The 20,527-nt window shown below is 42.8% G+C and overlaps 1 non-coding gene across 1 annotated transcript; it reads right to left on the bottom strand.

The window, feature by feature from the left end:
• Positions 1-19,118: 19,118 nt before the first annotated feature.
• LOC148037961 (small nucleolar RNA SNORD36) lies at positions 19,119-19,186 on the bottom strand. Its single transcript, XR_015690805.1, has one exon. It is a non-coding gene; the product is annotated as a small nucleolar RNA SNORD36 (small nucleolar RNA).
• Between the last annotated feature and the right edge of the window lie 1,341 nt (positions 19,187-20,527).

Genomic DNA, 20,527 nt, shown 5'->3' with positions numbered 1-20,527 from the left:
TTGAAGATCCTACAGAAGAAAAAATTGAGCTCTTTAGTGAAGTTATAATCTTATTTTCCTTAGGTAACGAGTACACTTCCTTTCTAAGTGTGGGGATATGTTGAGAGTGGAAAAAGAGTGAAATTTTGACAGATTTTTGTTGTTTTTGAGGTCTGAATAACTGATTTTTGATGGATTTAGAGTAATGTATGGTCGTTAAAGGAAGTATTTGAGAGTGTTTTGGATGATATTGCTTATTTTTCGGAAGTTCATGATGATTCTCAGTGGAGATATGAAGCTCTATGATGTTCTGATAGATTCTGTATACCTTCTGTATAGCTTCTGTTTTGTTCTAATTTTCTACTACATGAAGCAAAGATTGATGATTGATGAAGATTGAAATATTTTGGAAGCTTATTGAATATTTTTTGATAGTTTTTAATGATTTGAGTATGAGTTATGAGGTTTTGATGACCTTCTGTAACCCTCTCTGTAGACCTTTTGTAGAGCCTCTGTCTCTGTTATGTCTCTGTATTGTAACTGTACTGTAGCTGCTCTGGTATTGTACTGTACTGTTCTGTAGACCTTCTGTAAGTGTTCTGTAGAATGTATGTGTGACTTTGGGAAAGTTTTCTAACTTTTGGAAAGGATTAATCTAAGTTCAAAAGAGCTAAAACAAGTGGAAGAAGCAGTTGCTGAAGACTAAAGAGAAGACTGAGTGACAGTGACAGTAGTGAGCTGTGAAGAGACACTGTAGTGGCTCTAGTGACTCTTCATATTAGACAAGGATTATTGAGAGTTATTATGAGAGTATTGTAGTGAGGAGATGATGTACTATTGATAGAGATAGAGAGAGAGAGTCAGAGATAGTCAATTCTATCAAAACAGTGTAACTGTATGTGAGAGATTGAGAGAGAGAACTATGAAGACATTAAAGATGAATAATATGTGATTGATTTCCATTAAAAAATGGTGTATTCTTCTAGGTTCTTTGTTCTATTGATGGATTCTATGAATATGTTGAAGATTATGGTTGATTCTATCAAATCCGTGGGAGATATCTACTATAATGCTGCGTGAATAATTGCTGTTTTCTTTGTTTTGGTTATCAAAATAATGAAATAAAAGCTTGTTGATGTTACAAGATAGATTTTCTTGCAAGAGAATCCCCTTTTCCTTGGTGTTCCTCTTGGGGCTCCAAAGGAGATGGTCTAGTTTTCATTCATTGTGACACCATGAGCAACATACACCTAGCTAGGAATCTAGTGTTCCATGCTAAGACAAAACACATTGAGGTGCACTACCACTTTGTGAGAGAGAAGGTACTTGTAGGAGAGATTGACTTGGTATATGAAAGCACACAAGATCAGATAGCTGACATTTTCACAAAGGCATTGGGTTCAAAGTAGCTTTGAAAGTTCCAAAGCTTACTTGGAGTTGTAGAGATAGAGTTGAGCTTGAGAGGGAGTGTTGAGATGGCAAGCTCAACATGTGTAGACATTGATGATGGATCACCTAGCTAGATGGGTCCGCACGTCTATACTTAGTACGTTGATGGTCATTATGATACTCACATGGCCACTGACTTATCACTTATTATATTTAGTTTGCTACAACCATCTACAACTGGCAAAGATATAGCGTCAATCGATTAGTGTAGTCTGTTATGCACTGTTTAACTTAGTAAGCCACTTTCCTTTATGTTGTATCTTATCTATACTTTGTGTACATTTTACATTGTGTGGAAGAAGGGGAAGAAATAAGCAAGAAAACGTTTTAGCCTCCATCTCTCTTCGTGTGTTCTTGAGTAAGCTTCCCTTGTGTATACAATGTATGTTTGGTGCAACAGCTCAAGTAAACCCCCCAACCACACGATTCTTGACAAATTGGAGCTAATGAGGAGGGTCTTGCAAAATGGAATCCATGACAAGGTACCTAGGCCCAGCACTAGTTTGGGAGTAAAGCCGAGTAATATGTTCATCTAATCTCACTTGGTCTAACCACACAAGAATTCGCCTTGCTAGGGATTGGGGAGCCAGAACAACAAATGCAACCACGGCAAGAGGAGCCACTAGAGCCTATGCAAGAAGAGGGGCCTAATTTTGAATCAGACCATCAAGAGGAAGAACAAATGGAGCCACAAGTACAACTAGAAGAGGAAGGGGAGGAAGCAAGGCCACTCACAAGAAGTTTCAAGCTAGGACACTGCAAGTTCCACAAGTGTCCATCCCTCAATGTGAGAAGTGCGATCTTGTCAACTAGGGCGGCCAGGAACTTGCAATGTGGAAGCAATGGGAGAACCACAACCCCTTCGAGTTCTCCTTCACTTTTCCTACGGTGGTGGAGGATGTCATCAAGATTTTAGTAAGGTTGGGAAGAAGATGGCTAGAGGAATGGAGGAGCCACTCCACAAGGTGGTAGTAGAAACTTACAAACTATTGGTAAGATAAGGCAAGGGGGGTACCCTAGGAGGGTAGAGGGATATGAGGCACAACGTAGGTGGCACAAGAACATTTGGGACTCTAGGTTAGATGCCTAGATCACTTTTTATAGCACTTAACCTTATGAATGGGATGATCCTATCTACATGCCCACCTAAGAAGGTTTAGAGTTTATTTCAACCGGGAGATATATGGTAGATATGACTTCCCTTTGATCTACAATGTAAATGTCTCAATCCCTAAAGAGAGCTTGATTTTCATCAAGAGGAACCTTCGTCAATCTATAGCAAGTTTCTTGAAGGACTTTTACCCATGCCATAACTCCGCTTTCATCACCACATATAACTACCTACTCCAAGTATTACTAAAACAAAAACCTACTGCAAAGGAAGAGTGGTTGTCTCCCCTCTCTTTTAATCTTAATGATGGGATAGATAGCTATGCGATGGTGTGCCTCCTCGGGGAAGTTACTATATGTATATCCTCTACATCATATTTATTCAAGGCCTATTTATAAATATCCTTATTTGTGAATTTTTTGTATTAAAAATAACCCTTTTCTATTCAATATATAATTAACCCCTTTATATCACACCCCTTTGTATGTAAAAAATGTATAAAAATGGTATTTTAGAAATACTTTATTTTGAACCCACGTGATGCACATATATATTCATGAGTAACTTACCTAAGTGTGCCTCATGATAAGAGCCACTCTCTTGCCAACATTTTGAACCTCTTAGAAGATACGAGTGACACTAGATTCACCCGATATAACCACCCATTTTTGTCGTCTACTCCACTCAATGTAAGAACTAGCTTAAAGGGGTATCTATAAAGCAAGGCATTCCTCAATAAAGCTCTCAAGCCACCACTCAACCTAGCCCCCCTACTCAGTAAACAACATGATGCCTCTTAGCATGCTCCCTTATTAAGTACATTCGACAACCCATGATCAACCACCGACATCGGAGGCTCCCATCATCAACTCAATCCATCCTCTGCCTCCACAACTCTCCATCCATTTTCATGTGTCTCTTCTCCATAGCCAGCCTCCCCAAAACTCCATCATCAACCCACATGGCAAACCTTCAACCATGTGAGCCCTTATCAACAAGTACCATGGACTAGCACTCGACTAGAAGGGGGTAATGTTATGTGGAAAAAATCACAGTTGCAGCATTGGAATGTGTGCACAAGAGGGAGAAAGAGGCTCAAAGTACAAGAACAAATTCTTGTTTATTAAGTTGCTCAAGGTACAACTTGGGAACACTCTATCTCAAGTTTGATAGTGACCCATAGGCTGTTTATATAGCCTATGCCAAGCTAGGGTTAGGGTTTCCCATGCCCCTAAGGCTATTCACACCCATCTACCCTCATACAACCTTGCTTACAGTGGGTCCCTATGCCTATCTTCTAACACCCCCCCTCAATGCCAGGGTGGCATTGGATTACAAGGCATGTAAGATGTTTCCCCCCCCCCCGAGATGCCTTTATAAATAAGGCTTACAAGTGTGTTTTAGGTAGATGATTTAAAGAGTCAAAACAGTCAATCTTCAGATGGATTGGAGGCACAGTTGGCCACCAATTCTTTGGGTACATAAGGAGTGTTGGGGCATTTACTAATGATATGCCCTATCTTCTTGCATTTGTTACATTTCATTTTCTTGGGATACTTCTTCCAACAGTTGTTTACAAGATGTCATTTTTTCTTACAAAAAGAACATCTAGTGAGAAGTGTATGTACCAATACTGGATCACGGGAAGTTGAAGATGCCTTACTATTGTTGCTTTCTTTGTGGTTCCTCTTTTCTTTATCTAAACAACATTGTTTGGTATTTGCCAATGTAGGGTTTGGAATGTTGGTAAGAGTGGTTACAAGAGTAGGAAACACTTGTTTTATAGCTTTTAGGAGAATAGCAATAGCATCTTCTTCATGTATTGGAGCTTGTATAGAGGCAATCTTTGCCATGAGTCCCTTCATGATAGAGATGAATTTTCCCAAATCTTCTCCTGATCTACATTCCAAGCTAAATAATTCAATTTTAAGGAAGATTTTAGTATTTTTACCAATGGCTCCATAGAGCTTTTCAAGCTCATCCCATTTTTCTTTAGCAATGTTTAGTTGATCAACATGATGAATCAGGGACTCATCTAAGTGTAACATTATGATGGCTTGGGCACGTTGGTCATCCTCTACATAAACCAGATTTGCAAAGTTTACAACTCTAGTGCCTTGAATGAGAGGCCAATACCCTCTCTCAATCATTTTGTATTTAAGACAATGGTAGTGTCTATTCCCTTACAAACTTGCCATTGAATGCGGAAGCAAGTCAAACAATTGAAATCAAAGTTGTAATGAGGAGAAAGGTTGAAAATCATAAAAATGTAATAGTTCAAAGTATGACTGTGGTGGTCCTTTCTTATGTGCAATCTTCTTTCGAGGTTTAATAGTCTTTTTAGGTTTTAATGAGGTAAACCTAGAGTGGACTTCAGGCTCCTCCTTGTGGTATGGCTTAGTGGATGAAGCTTGTGTTGGACAAGGTCGGTCTATGATCTCAATGCTTGTTGCTGATGATTCTGAGGAGAGTACAATGACACTCATCCTTTTGATTGCATTGACTAGTGTACTTGAACCAAAGTCACTCAAGATATGCAATACAAATCTAGTGTATGATGGTCTATGTGTTTATAATTGTACACATAACCTTACAACAATATAAGAAGAGGAATTTTGACAAAATAACACTTAGTAGATTTAGTAAATACCTAGCAAGCAAATGATTAGATGATTAATGATTGGTGTTTAGAAACACTAATGTCAAGCTTAGTGAAATGCTTGAATGAAAGCAGGTTGGAAGTTGGCTTCCCAATCCACTTAGTGATGTCTATCGAGCATGTCCGAGAGCTTTGAGATTTCAAATAAGCTTTAGAGAAGATGCTTTAGTGATTAGAATCACTGTTTAATAAAGCTCAGAGTGAAAAAGGTGAAAAATGCCAAGTTTAGATCTCACTAGCTATGGATACCACAGGGTACACAGTTAGGGTTTGTTAGAGATCTCTCTCTGTAGAGAAATTTTCCAGGAACCCTTGTATATGAGGATAGCCCACTAGGGGGGCTATCAAAGCCCCAGGGTGGTTGCTGGGATTGCATTGCCTGCTGCATGCACAGTGGTACGAATGACACGCTGACAAAAAACTGTGCATGTTCTGGAAAACGCGTAATGTCGAGCTCAGTTGTGGACAATGTTGGGGGTAGACTTGATGAGTAGCTGTGCCCTAATTGAAAAAGGGATCTCCAAAAGAAAGAAGGAGCAGATATGGCCTCCTTTGCCCTCCCCAAGTCCTCCAAGGTTTGCAGGTACAGGCTAGCTATGGAGGTGAAGGAGATAAGTTGAAGATGATGGACAATCTTGTGCACTTAGTGAGACTAAGGGTATAGGAAGCTAAAGAGATCAGAGGAGGCTCTAATACATGTGAGAAAAATCAGAGTTGCAGGATTGGAATGTGTGCACAAGAGGGAGAAAGAGGCTCAAAGTACAAGAACAAATTCTTGTTTATTAAGTTGCTTAAGGTACAACTTGGGTACACTCTATCTCAAGTTTGATAGTGACCCATAGGCTATTTAAATAGTGTTAACCCCAACACAAAGAAAGCAAAAGGAAATAAAAAAGACGTAGGTCAAAGGCGGAAAAAAGGTAGCCCGACTGAAGAAAGAAGAGGAGAAAAGGCCAAAAGTGCAAGGGCAACCTTAAAAGTCCAAGGGAAATGCAAAAGGGGAGAGGTGCATTTTAAAATACAAAGGCGCACCCTGAAATCTTGTAAAAGAGTGCCAGGCGGTGGAAAATCCGGAAAGCTAAAACAAAAGATAAAGATAAAGGCCAAGACAAAGAGAAACGGAAGACAAAGGCGCACGAGGAAAAGCGCAAGTCAAACTATTGTAAAAGAGCACAAGAGCATCATGGTTTAATTCAAGGAGCGCCGGGGCCCTCACCCGTGCAATTTGTAAATGTAGACTGGCGGTGGAAAGGAAGCTAGGAAGATAGACGGACAATGGGAAAAAGGGCCTAGGTTACGGCCGGCCATGTAAAAGAGGGGAAAAGGGGATGACCGCCCAAAAGGGATTTAGGGTTTTGTATATAAAGTTGAAAAGTGAATGAGAAGCTCATTCTTGTGTGTGGCCAAAAGTAGCTCTCCTCTTCTTCTTCTTCTTCTTCTTCTTCTTCTTCTTCTTCTTGCTTGCTTGAGCTTGTGCTTGAGAGAGGGAGTGTGAGAGCGCGAGGGAGTGAGTGTGTGAGGGTGAGGGACCGTGGGATGGAGAAGCTCTCCATCGTCTCCTCTCTTCTTCTCTTCTCTTCTCTTCTCTTCTCTTCTCTTGCTCGCAGTGATGGAGCTTGGAGCGTGAAGCTTGAGGATGGAGCTTGCTTGAAGCTTGCACTTGGTTCGTGGAGCTACTGGAGTGCGCGGGAGAGGAGGTAACTCGAACGGCATGGAGGTGAGCTCACTAAACCCGTAGATATGGAGGGCGCGTTAGCTACGTGAGAGATAGCCATTAGTGCTCGGCTTGGAACGCTTGAAACAATAAGCGGTCCGTGGGTCTTAGGGGTTGAGCGAAAGCTCCCACATTTTGGTTTCGTTGCCGGGACCAACGGATTCAAGCCTTGAGCACTTGCGCACTTTGAATCGAGCATCAAAGTAAGGGTTTCCCCGAACCGGTGCTTGAGATAGGTAGGAAATGAGGGGGTTGAAGATGGTATTCGATCTCCTTGGTAAGTAGGTTTTTTTCTTTTTTGAGATTTGTGTGAGAGATGCAGTGTAGGATAAAACAAAGAAAAACAAAGAAAACAAGAACCAGGGTTTGCTGTTGCAAAACATGGCAAAAATCGTGCAAGAATTGGTAAAACGCTTGTTAGTGATGCCTAAGATCGGCATGTGAGTGATTGGGGGGCACCACCATGCCTGGGAAGGGGTATAAGAGCCAAGAGGCCAAGGGAGAGCTCATTTGTGAATGTTTCAGTTTAAGAGAGAGAGAGAGAGAGAGGGAGCCATTGCATGATCTGCCCCGATCTAGCCATTGATGAGCCTACCACGCTAACCAGGTACATAAATCCCTTCCCCTATCATCCTAGATAGGACCTGGATGTTTGTGCTTGGAATGGTTGAGTAAGTCACAAGAATTGAGGAAGATCGGCATCGCGCTATTTCTGTCGCACCGCATTCGACCCGTCCGAGCAGTCGCTTCTGGGCCGAGTCCCAGAATCGGCCCTTGGCCCCTTACCATTCGGCCACTCGACCCGAAACCCTAGTCGACCCTCGGACCGTTCGAGGCAACTGTTCGAGTCAACCCACTCGGCCGTCCGAGTCAAAGCTCTTTGCCACGTGGAACATTCGGCCCTTGGCCACACCCGGGATTCCGACCCTCGGCCAACTGCCGTTTGGCTCATCTGAATTACCCTGTCCGAACCTGTCATTCGGCCCGTCTGAAAAAAAATCGTCCGAGTTAGATTTGGAGATTCGGCCCTTGACCCTGAGCCATTCGGCCCGTCCGAGTGACCCACTTGGACCCTGCAATTCGGACCAGTTGGTCGGAGTGCAATTTTCTGTCAAATCTGTCAGAAATTTGACCCGACCCGGCAACTATGCAGTGGCGCAACTTGTCGAAATCCTTCGGGTGCTCAGAACTTGATTCTGGCACATGTAATAGGAAAGAACCGTAGCGACAGCCACTTAGCAGCCAGAGATAGGCAATTGCGAGACACAGAGACTTAGACGCAAACCGCTGAGTTGTAAAACCTGATTGGCCAAAAACGAACGCTGCAACATATTAGAAAGCCGCTGAACCCGCCAAGACGACCACAAAATTGACCAACAAACCTATCAGGCCCAAAACGACGCGAGAGTGCGTAAGACGCTTAGAAATTGGTTGCTGCACTCACCCTGAATTTTCGCACTTGAAGTACACTTAAGGAAATTGAAAGCCTGATTGAGCACAAGTGCATAGGAAAAGACACACACGTTGAGTGGCCATAAATTAAGGATTGTATTCAATAAAGGAACTCACTCAGATAAACCACTCAAGGACCCCACTAGTAGGAGAGGATCCCCCAGAGCGGGCCCTACCCCCTCTGCACCTCCCCCGAGTAGGTTGGAGAGAAAACATGTGTCGTGACAGGTCCTCCAAATTGGACCCTAGCGTAGCAATAGCCCTACACAAGCATGGATTCTTCCTTGCTAAAGAGCAACCAAAAGCCCGTGCCCGAATAGAGACAAACAGAGACCCTAGAACCTCAATAGGCCCATCTAGCCAACAAGGGAAAAAAGGCCACACTGCAAAAACACATACTTGTTGCATTCGGACTGCATCTAGTCAAAGCGGAAAGCAACAACATCAAGCTACAATCGCGAGAATGACTAGATATGATAGTCTTGATGATAGATGCTCCTTGAATAGCACTACACTTACGATCCAAGGCACCAGTGGAGAATCCACATCTGATTGTCTAGTTGGGGGCTCAAGGGCATTTTTCAGAAGGCTTAAATTTACAAGCCAGGACCCGGAAGATGAAGACATAGTACCACCTGCTTATCTTAGGGTCAAACTCACCACGAAAAGAGAGCATACTATCGATGCTCTGATTGATGAAGGAGCAGATTTTAACATCTTGACCTATGAATCATGGACCCTACTAGGCCAACCAGAGCTCACACCGACTAGTGCAACTCTTAGCCCTTATGATGGACACCCACAAGCACTCATAGGGAAGTGCAAAATCCTTGCGACAATTGAAACGGAAAGCTTGCCTATCCTATTTCATGTTCCTCCAAATGGTGCTAGCTGCGGGAAAGAGACCCTCTTAGGAAGACCCTTCAAAAGGGTGACCAAGTGTGAGACTGACTATGTAGCACAGAGGATACACCTGACACTACCGGGTGTGAGAATAGTCACGACCTTTAGCAAGGGTGACCTCATCGAACCTCGAGGGAAAGGCAAGTAGGGTGCTGACATGACAGTCAAGCCTGCTGACGAGAGCGGAGACTTGTTGGAAGAGTTAATACAAGCACAGGTCGAACAATGAGAACCAGTGAGTGAGGCCATACCGGAAATAAGAAGGTCAAGAGACAATGCCAAGGACGGCCTTTGGACTTACAAATATCGTAGAAGACCCCAAAAGAAGCCCAAGCCTTATAGACGCAGGCATCAATGGAAGGTCAGCACAACGCCGCGATGGATATCCAAAGTGTTGCTATGTGCACAAGGGTACTACGCAGGTAACCGATGGATTTGGATATCAAAATCCCCTGCTAAACTGCCTCTATCAGCTGAAGGCCAGGGTGCATCAAAAGCAATGAAGCACAGGAGGAAATCTAAGAGAAACTCTAGGTCTCGAGGCAAGAAACCAGACATGATTGTTCAAAGGAAAGAGCCTCAGCCTAGCATGCTAAATAGACAGATGTCATATGTAGCCATTGAGCATGCACAACAATCATTAGTGCCCAAAGAGCCTTTGATTTCCCAAGGGGAGAACAAGAATCATAGGCACAACATTGCTCAAGGCAAGGCTGATTGCTCAACAAATCAAATGGCACAATCGTCTAATAGCCTCGAGCAAATCATTCAGCCAGTGCCAAGTCCACCTAAAAGCCCTAGATCTCCTACATCCTCTTTTTCCAAACTGACACAGGAAGCACAACAACAGTTGTTAAGGGAAACTGCTCAATTCCAATCTCTATCTCCATCTAAGCTTCCAAATGTCCAAGAGGTGGGACATGATGCCATCTGTAGCTCTCGACCCAAGGATATGCATGAGTAACCTAATGTTACTCGATCAACTCATGCTCGATCTACACAGATGAGTGCTCAAAGGGCAACAAAAAACACGGCCACTTCCGATCGCCCTAGGGACTTGACACCGCAATCCACCAAGGGTGGCCAGCCCACTAAACTAGCTGTTACTACTTCCAATCAGGGATCACAGTAGTCACAGCCCTTGGCTGTGACAATGCCCCTTGTGGAACGTGTCCTTAGTAGTTTACCTGTGGAGAAGGTGTTGCAACCAAATCCCTCGACAACTCCAACACTTTCAAAGTGCCTAAAGTCTAGGCTGGAGGAGTTAAACACAAGGGAGTTGGCTGAAGGGCTAGACTCTCTGAAAAGGGAGATAGTTGTGCTCTCACAACCTAGCGAGGCTATTCAACAGACCATGGCCATGTCCCGTAAGGACACACTAGAGAAAGAGAATGCTAAGGCCCAACCAAGCACATCAACATTTGACCTAGTCGAGGGTCCTGAGTCGTTGAGTGATGCACCTTCATTGACCAAGAAAAAGAGGAGAAAACATCGAAAACAACAGCAGCTACAAGTGGTTGTGGACCCCAAGAGCATTGAAACCAAGAGCGAGGGAGAGCTGGGGAATAAAGCATCAAGTCCATCCACCAATGAACCCATTGATGTCTCTCCTAATAGCGGTGAACCCTCAGTCACATCTGTGTGCCCTGAAAAATCAAAGCAGCTGTTGCCATCAGCAGTTGCTTTCAACACTCAATCCATTGACAATAGAACTCACATCGACCAATCAAGAGTGGATACAACGTCATCATAACAGGATGACAAATCTATACCAGTCACAACCGAGAAGAACCATGACAAAATACTAACAAAACCTCAGGAAAAATGCACAATCCCTGAGAGCATAAGCAATCCTAGCATTGACCAACCTTGCTCATCTAGGCGTGAGCCCCTAGCTATGCTAAAGCCTAAGGAAACTCTTAGAACTTTGCATGAGATAGCAACCGAGCAAGCCTTCGCTGAACATAGAAGTGTCACAAAATGCTTAACTAAGTTGGATGCTAAGCTCAAAGTGTTCGCACGTGTCTATGTCCTTGCGGACATGGGCGCATTCCCCAAGGAGCAGCTTGAAGAATACTTACCATTCCCCTTATCTTGGGAAGAGCAAGAACATCTTGACGAGCACTATAACAAGCTCTTACATGAACACATGCGACTCATCTCTGACGAGGAGGCTGACGAACTGTGCTTAACCGTCACGTTCAATGAAGTGCTTTGCCGACCGAATCTTGTAGACATAGAGCAACTAAAGTGATTGTCAGCAGGCCAGAGCCAATTTGAGCAGCGTTGGTGCGAATGCCGTGTTGTAATGGCCGAACTAGGGGCTCAGATCATGACAGTCTCTGAGGAGCGATTGGCCAAGTGGCGATCCCAAAGGGACCCAACCTATGTGGCACCAACTTCCTTTCGAGTGCTGACTGCCATTTGGGGTACAGACTTGGCTGAGAACCTAGCCAAGAAAACTCTCTGTTGGATAAGGTTCTCACTGAGGAGAAGCTACATGTTGCCAGTAGACTCAGACAAGGGTCCATGCTGCTTGATGTGGCAAAATATCTATCGGTTCTAAGTAAGCTGCCGCCACGAGTGTTGGATGCATGTGCCACGCTCCAGTACAACCCCGAGTTCTACAACAGGTTCTTATCCTTGTGAAATGACATGGACTCATAAATATGTATATAAATAAACACTGATTTTTGTGTCACCGTGTATAAACAATATCAACACACACAAGCAATGATAGTCAAGTGCAGGGAGAAGAGTTGGGTCTGACAGGCTAAGCTTCTCAAGTCCTCCTCTCATCACGCATTTAAAAGACGTGTGACCATCCCACCTACAAGTGAAGGGCATGCAACCACATTACCGCCATAGGAAGCCTTGATCAACAACTCTCATGGTGTAGACATGGTGTAGTCCCTTTCTATACACCTTCTTCCCTTTCCGGTCTATCCTTTTGAGGAGGAGCCTTGTCTAAATCCATGACCGCCAGCCGACGTAACTCGGCGTGAACCAAGATCTGCTAATGGCAGGAGGCTAAATATACATCACGGGGGCTATCCCTCTACAACAAACACTGCATGCCCTACCCCTCCCCTTCTCATCCTACAACCAGCAATGAAGCCTCGGGCGAAGGCATCACTGTCAATCCAATTGCGGTACCGATCGTAAGTAATGTATTTTCAAATTGATAGACACTTGTTTTGATTCTTGCATGAGATACATTAGGCTCCATAATATGATGGACGAGAATAGGTTATGGGAAGGGATAGATCTCTTCTCACATATTTGAAAGATGGAATTTGCAAAATGCATGTATCAAGGGAAGTTAATTATTGTTAGTTGCGTATGGCTCATTCGTTGATAGAACAATTGGTCAGGGGTTATGAGTAGCATAATCGTAAAGAGAATAACATTTCTTGGTTATGTCATTCGGGCTTACAAATGCACCTACCACCTTCAATAGATTAATGCAAGATATTTTTAGACCATATCTTGATGATTTTGTGCTTGTCTTCTTCGATGACAGTTTAGTTTATTCTAAACAGGAAGAAGATCATGAACCTCAACTTCGGATTGTCCTTGAGACAATGAGGTCTCATAAGCTGTATGCAAAAATGAAGAAATGTGCATTCTTCAAGCGTCAGATTGAATATCTAGGGGGGACCTACGCTTACCGAGTGATGCCGTTTGGACTCTGCAATGCCCCTGCTACCTTCCAGTGAGTCATGATGGCCGCATTCCAAAATCATCTGCACGACTTTATTGAGGTATATTTGGATGATTTTTGTGTCTATAGTTTGATCCGTGAACACTGGGGACATTTGGAACAATGCTTTCGGGAGTATGGGATTTCCCTCAACCCCGACAAATGCATCTTTAGGGTCTCTTCTAGAGTTCTGTTGGGCCACATTGTCTTTGCACAAGGGATGCGCTTGATAACCTGCACTATAATGCCTTACATATGAATGGTCTTATCATGTGACAAATCCTAATCCTTGATTCACATCTTCCAGGTCCCCCATGAGAAAAACATGGACAATCAAGGGCAGCTAGCTTGCAAGGACGCTCTCCGCAGCCGACGAGAACATGCAGCACACGCCCCTCCACCAGTGCGCTATGTGCCTACTCTTAAAAGGTACGCTAAGAAACGTGGCCCCAAGCGACACCGCCCTAGATGAAGGCCGAAGAATCCGCGGGCTAGGGGAGCGGACACTCAGGGAGGCACACAAAATGTGGCAACGCCAGTTGCACAGACCCCCAATGCACGCTCGGGCACTAGGTGCTCACGAAGTGACAAGGCGGCTAGGGATAGGGCAGAATTTAATGAATTGTTTAAAGACATTCTGGAAACGATAGCGGCCCGGGACTACACCATTCATGTCCCGGTCGACATGTTCCCTGCCCAGCCTCACAGGAGCCCCGCACTAGCACCGCCCCGATCGCCTAGCCAACCGGACTCACCCCGCCTCGTACCTATCGACTAAATCCCTATGATATACAAGTAGCTCAACAAGTCAGCATGCTAGAACATTTTGTTTTTTGATGAGTAAAGGGGCAAGATCCCCACTTGTACACATTCCCGTTACTTCTCGTTAATGTATGCAACCTTAACAAGCAATGAAATAGGCATCCAATAGACATCATAGAATTCTGAAAAATTATGTCTTATCATGATTGCATTTTTTCGATGCACTTAACACAAGCGGGCATATACTCTCACGAAGTGACAAGTGGATGCAGGATAATACAGGTCCTTGTGCGAAAGTGTTCAATGCCCAATCACCGCAAGACCAGTAACCCCACAAAGAGCCGCGACAAAGCCATGCTGCCGAAAGCCAAAAATCACCCTTGCAAACCACCCACATCGCATGGCCCAACGCACATTCATGGGCCACGCTCCCTTTTTGGGTCAAGCTCTATAGTTGGCTCACGGCGGTCGTTACCTCAATTGTACCAACATCGTGTGTGTCGCAAGGAGGTTTGCAATATCTCAAGTGTATCTCCCCATCTCAACAACTGCTTCTCTAACAACGAGGCTAGGGCACAATCATCATTGTAATATCCATTTCCTGAGCCTTCGAAGCTTGACATTTTCCAACCCATTGAAAGGCTAATAGCCTCAATATATTGTAATGGTTGTACTCAGGCAAGTCTTTTAAAAAAAAAAAAAAGAGAAATGAATGAAAAGATAAGAAGCACCTACGATCACAGCACAGCACCTAGGGGTCCTCAAATTAGGTACGTCCAGTGACCTTGGTCGACTGGCTTCTAGTCCCCTAGCCCTTTAGCATCACCCACAATTGTTCAGGGCACATCAAGGGTAGGACATACCTAGGGAGCCTGTCTCGCCTATGGTTAGACCTGTCACCCTGACCCACTTGCATAATTCTCTCTTGCACTCTGCCTTAGTACCATTGCAATCAGTGGTGGTAAGCATCGCACGATTGGCCATGAAAAGTACACCGTCCTCATCAATAAAGTCCAATAGCTTCCAGCTACCGAAAGTGTGGTGTCCGTGTATTCACTTATGCTACGTCGAGCAGTCACAATGCAAAGGATGTCTCATATACCTTCACGTGTACTTCTTCTCAACATGGACAACCTTGCTTCATCCACACATTGTTACGAGAAACTAGCCCATGGACTTATAACTACGTAATATCTAAGTATGCACGAGCACTTACATCATATCTGCACCAAAGTATATCCACAGTTTGGGTCCTTAAGTGCAGGACAATACTCTCAGCTTGCTTAGAGTTCGACCTGTCTCCCAAACTAATCAAATATGTCTTGTGCACGATAAGAAGACTAGCACTACCCCTTAGGGAGAGACCACATGAGAGGTTTTCAAATTGCAGGTATTGAAGCCTCCAACAAAATTTCAATCGCTCTTTAGCGACACCCAACTCTGAATGCTTATCCCTCACCACCCGGTAATCCTGCCATGAATCATCATGTACAGAATCCTCACCAAACCGCCACTTGTACCCCATTGGTGCAACCCCCCCAAAGAACAGACCTACCACCAACTCCCATTGCCCTCCCACCCACCACTTAACCCACCAATGGGCCCCGAACGACCTTCCTTGCCACCACTACAAACACTCCACCATGGCAACCACCGACGTCCTTGCCACCCACGTCTTCGGTGCATGCTAACGCCTGCTACCTACGATGGTGAGTGCCATGGGACTGGCACTCGTCTAGGAGGGGGTTAATGTTAAACCCAACACGAAGAAAGCAAAAGGAAATAAAAAAGACGCAGGTCAAAGGCGGAAAAAGGTAGTCCGATTGAAGAAAGAAAAGGAAAAAAGGCCAAAAGTGCAAGGGCAACCTTAAAAGTCCAAGGGAAATACAAAAGGGGAGAGGCGCATTTTAAAATACAAAGGCGCACCCTGAAATCTTGTAAAAGAGTGCCAGGCGGTGGAAAATCCGGAAAGCTAAAACAAAAGATAAAGATAAAGGCCAAGACAAAGAGAAACGGAAGACAAAGGCGCACGAGGAAAAGCGCAAGTCAAACTATTGTAAAAGAGCGCAAGCGCATCATGGTTTAATTCAAGGAGCGCCGGGGCCCTCACCCGTGCAATTTGTAAATGTAGACGGGCGGTGGAAAGGAAGCTAGGAAGATAGAAGGATAATGGGAAAAAGGGCCTAGGTTACGGCCGGCCATGTAAAAGAGGGGAAAAGGGGATGACCGCCCAAAAGGGATTTAGGGTTTTGTATATAAAGTTGAAATGTGAATGAGAAGCTCATTCTTGTGTGTGGCCAAAAGTAGCTCTCCTCTTCTTCTTCTTCTTCTTCTTATTCTTGCTTGCTTGAGCTTGTGCTTGAGAGAGGGAGTGTGAGAGCGCGAGGGAGTGAGTGTGTGAGGATGAGGGACCGTGGGATGGAGAAGCTCTCCATCTTCTCCTCTCTTCTTCTCTTCTCTTCTCTTCTCTTCTCTTGCTTGCGGTGATGGAGCTTGGAGCGTGAAGCTTGAGGATCGAGCTTGCTTAAAGCTTGCACTTGGATCATGGAGCTACCGGAGTGCGCGGGAGAGGAGGTAACTCAAACGGCATGGAGGTGAGCTCACTACACCCGTAGATATGGAGCGTCCATTGGCTATGTGAGAGGTAGCCATTAGTGCTCGGCTTGGAACGCTTGAAACAATAAGCGGTCCGTGGGTCTTGGCGATTGAGCGAAAGCTCCCACAAATAGCCTCTGCCAAGCTAGGGTTTGGGTTTCCCTACCCCTAAGGCTATTCACACCCATCTACCCTCATACACCCTTGCTTACAGTGGGTTCCTATGCCTATCTTCTAACATGTTACAGCCCAAAAGGAAGTTCAAAACATAAAATCCCCAAAAAAGTTGAAAATGGAAGATAGCCCAAGGCGAAAAAAATGGAAGAGAAAGACAAGTTAGAAAAATGTAGAAAATGCCTTAATGTAAAAGGAAGCACACAATAATGAGTGTGCCAAATAAAGCACAAGTCTATCATTTCAAACTCAAAGCTCAAAGTCTTTCAAGTATAATGGATCATATATTCATAGTCACCTATGCTAAGAAGGTCATCCACATATAAGACAAACCAACTTTTTGGCATCCTTATAAACATACAAATTAGCATCTAACGCACATTTATTGAAGTCTAAGCCTAAAAAGAATTAATCTCTCCATTGGTACCATCATCTAGGGGCTTGTTTCAACCCATACAATGATTCTTTATCTTAAAAACATTGTTTTTGAAATGAGGGGCCTCAAATCTTGGTGGTTGAGCCACCTATATCTACTTTTTGAGGTCACTATTCAAGAATACTGATTTAACATCCATTTAGTAAATTGGCCACTTCTTTTGAGTAGCTAATGCAACTAATGTGGAAACAATGATCAATTTGGTACTTGGAGTGAATGATCCTTGAAAATTAAATCCTTAAACTTGTGAAAACCCATGTAAGCTACTATCAGCCTTATACTTTATCTTCCAAACCTACTTGGGGCTAATACATTTTCTATTTTCTAGACAATCCACTAGCTTCCATATAAAAGAGTTATATTCTAACCATGAAATCTAGCTCAACTACTTCTAATGAAACATAAAAAACACAAATAAATTGCTCAAACATGTCCATGCCATAGATCAAATCTTCCATTATCCAATGGTACAAGGTAGTCATGGTAGCAAACTAAAGATAGTACAAGAAAATATTATTGATACACAACCCAAGCTGGTGCTAGATCAAGATGATCAAATTTAGTAAATGATACGAAATATTCTTACATTAGCACTTGTGTTTTTTTATAGTAAACCCTAGAAATCTAAGTGATCGAAGTTTTTAAGGATTTTACAAAGGCTCATGGGATCAAATTTACTTCATTATAGACCATCCTTTCCTGAATAAGTTTTGTCCTCAAAACTTGAGAATGGAAAGAGTATTAAATAAGCATATGAAAGAGCTTGATCATGAATATTTTATGTTGAATATTTTCCATGAGTCATTGAATAATCCTCCATGAGAAAAAACACCATTATTGTTGTGTTTCAAATATATGAGAATCCTGAATGCTGTCTAGAAATGGGATGCTATAATAAACAAGCCATAACTTTGGTTAGGAACCTTTGAATAAGACAAATGAGGTATCAAAATGTAGAAGATATCCAAAAGTGCCTATCCATGAAATTTTTTTAAAATTTTGATGTGGTTATGGAGCCCCGAGAGGAACACCAAGGAAAAGGGAATTCTCTTGCAAGAAAATCTATCTTGTAACATCAACAAGCTTGTTTATCATGTTTCATATGATCACAATGAAGAAAAGAACACCAGGCACAACAAATCTTCATGCAGCATCATGTAGATCTCCCACGGATTTTAATAGAATCAACCATATTCTTCAACATCTTCATAAAATCCATCAATGGAACAAAGAAAGCAAAGAAATACACCATCTTTGAATGGAAAAACATCACATAGTATTCATCTTCAATATCTTCATAGTCTTCTCTCTCAATCTCTCATATACAATCACTCTGTTTGAGTAGAATTGGCTATCTCTGACTCTCTCTCTCTCACTCCATCAATGATACATCATATCCTCACTACAATCTCTCAAAATCACACTCAATAATCACTCTTAGGTCGTGGATACCCCTCCCAAGAGGTATGTCTGATATGAAGGGTCACCAGAGCCACTACAGTGTCTCTTCACGGCTCACTACTGTCACTTCACTCTAGTATTCTCTTGAGTCTTCAGCAGCTACTTCTTCTACTTCTTTCAGCTCTTTTGCACTTGTATTCACCTCTTTCCAAGGCTAGAAAACTTTCCCAAAGTCACACATACATTCCACAGAACACTTACAGAAGCATACAGAACAGTCTACAGAACAGTACCAGAACAGCTACAGTATAGAACAGAACAGAGACAGAACAGAAGCAGAAGCTCTACAGAAGACCTACAGAAGGTTACAGAAGGTCATCAAAACCTCATAACTCATTCTCAAATCATTTCAAACTCTCACAAACCATTCAATAAACTTTCACAAGATCTCAATCTTCATCAATCAATACTTCATCCCTCCTTATAGAAGACAATCAGAACAAAACAGACCAAAACAGAACAAAACAAAAGGTATACAGAACCATTCAGAACCTATCAGAACATCACAGAACCATCAACAAACATCACGAACTTCCAAAACACAATCAATATCATCTAAAACACTCTCAAACCACTTTCAAATCAACCAATCATCCCATAAAATCAACCATTCAGCTCTCAAAAACAACAAAAATCATCCAAAAAACAAGTCATTTCAACACTCAACATATCCCCACACTTAATAAGGAAGCGTCCTCGCGACCTAGGAAAAAGTGAATACAAGTTCAGGGAAAAGCTCAACTTTGATCTTCAATATCTTTTCAAAAAGAATCCATCCACCACGACCCCAACTTATAACCTATTTCTGATATAAAAATACAAAGAAAGGAAAACTCTTTTGAAATTAACACCTCTGATCAAACTAAAAATCACCACAAATTTGTAAAGGATATAAGAGTTTGCTTCTTCTTCTTCAGCATCAGCTTCAACTCTCCAAACACGACCCCATCTTTACAAATCTCCAAAACATAGCTCGTACACAAAATCCAATAGGAAACCACCACGTTCGGTTGACATAAATGAACTCACAACACAAACACTAATACACAACACAACCATCTGAATGACTTCTTCAAAAAGAGAGTTGTTCATTAAAAGCTTCCACCATACATTGGAAAGGTATCAATGAAGATGATCCCTCTTAAAAGATTGATGTTGTCGGAATCGATCCATAGATAAGGATTCATCTACAAAGTTTTTAGGAGGATTTTGGAAAAATTGGAGACAGCACATCCTTTCAACAGGACCAGGTATCTGCTAGGTAAACAGAGGGCATGAAAATACAGTATCTCCAACTGTTGGGAATCAATGTTTACATTGACATTCATGCACAACTTTGGAATAGGCTTTGAATCAGTATGAGAGTGCCTATGCATATACGCCAGGTACCAAGCAAAGTGAGCAGTTAATCTCACTGAGGGATCTGCAGACTGTGAATATTATTGGGCAAAATGAACATAGTTTTGATAAGCTTGACTGGAAGCTGTCCATTCTCCTGGAATTACTGGCCAATTAATCTGCGGTCCTGTAAGGCAATCATCCGAACTCCATCCCCTTCTTCTGGAAATCTGATTATCAAAACCGTCACAGTCACTAACCAACTGAGGTGGTTGAGATATGGAAGTGTTAGAAGAGGGTAATGGAATAAGAGAAAGTGGATGTAGGGAAGGATAGGAAAAATCATAAAAGGAAGAAAAGGTTAAAGAAGGAGTGGCAGAAATTTGTAAGGAATCACTAAGGAATGGTGTTAACTGATAAATAGGAAATGTGGAGGGTACATTAATGAGGGGTGAAGGACAGGGTGGAGAAGGGGAAAATACCCTATCCTCAATAAAGGAACAGTAAGTGAAAATAGGAATTTGAGGGAAAGATGAAGGTTGGAAAAGAAGGGGTAAAATTACTGTGGAATTAGTTTGACAAAGGGAAAAATATATAGCATAGCGGTGAGCCAATTGTTGGTAATAGAGGAGGGTAGGAACAGAAGGTCCTAAGAGAGATCGTCTATGATAGGCATCAAAGAAGGTAGCATCAAATGGATTATGTTTGGAAAGATAGGTTAAGAGATCCATCCTCAGTTGGTTAGTACTCTGGGCAAAGGTAGGAGCTGTGTTTTGTCTTTGATTTAGGAC

The sequence above is a fragment of the Lygodium microphyllum genome, chromosome 4, assembly GCF_053477565.2.
Source record: "Lygodium microphyllum isolate KBCC chromosome 4, Lygodium_microphyllum_v1.1.10, whole genome shotgun sequence".
Lineage (NCBI taxonomy): Eukaryota > Viridiplantae > Streptophyta > Polypodiopsida > Schizaeales > Lygodiaceae > Lygodium > Lygodium microphyllum.
This window is presented reverse-complemented; position numbering and strand designations above follow the sequence as displayed.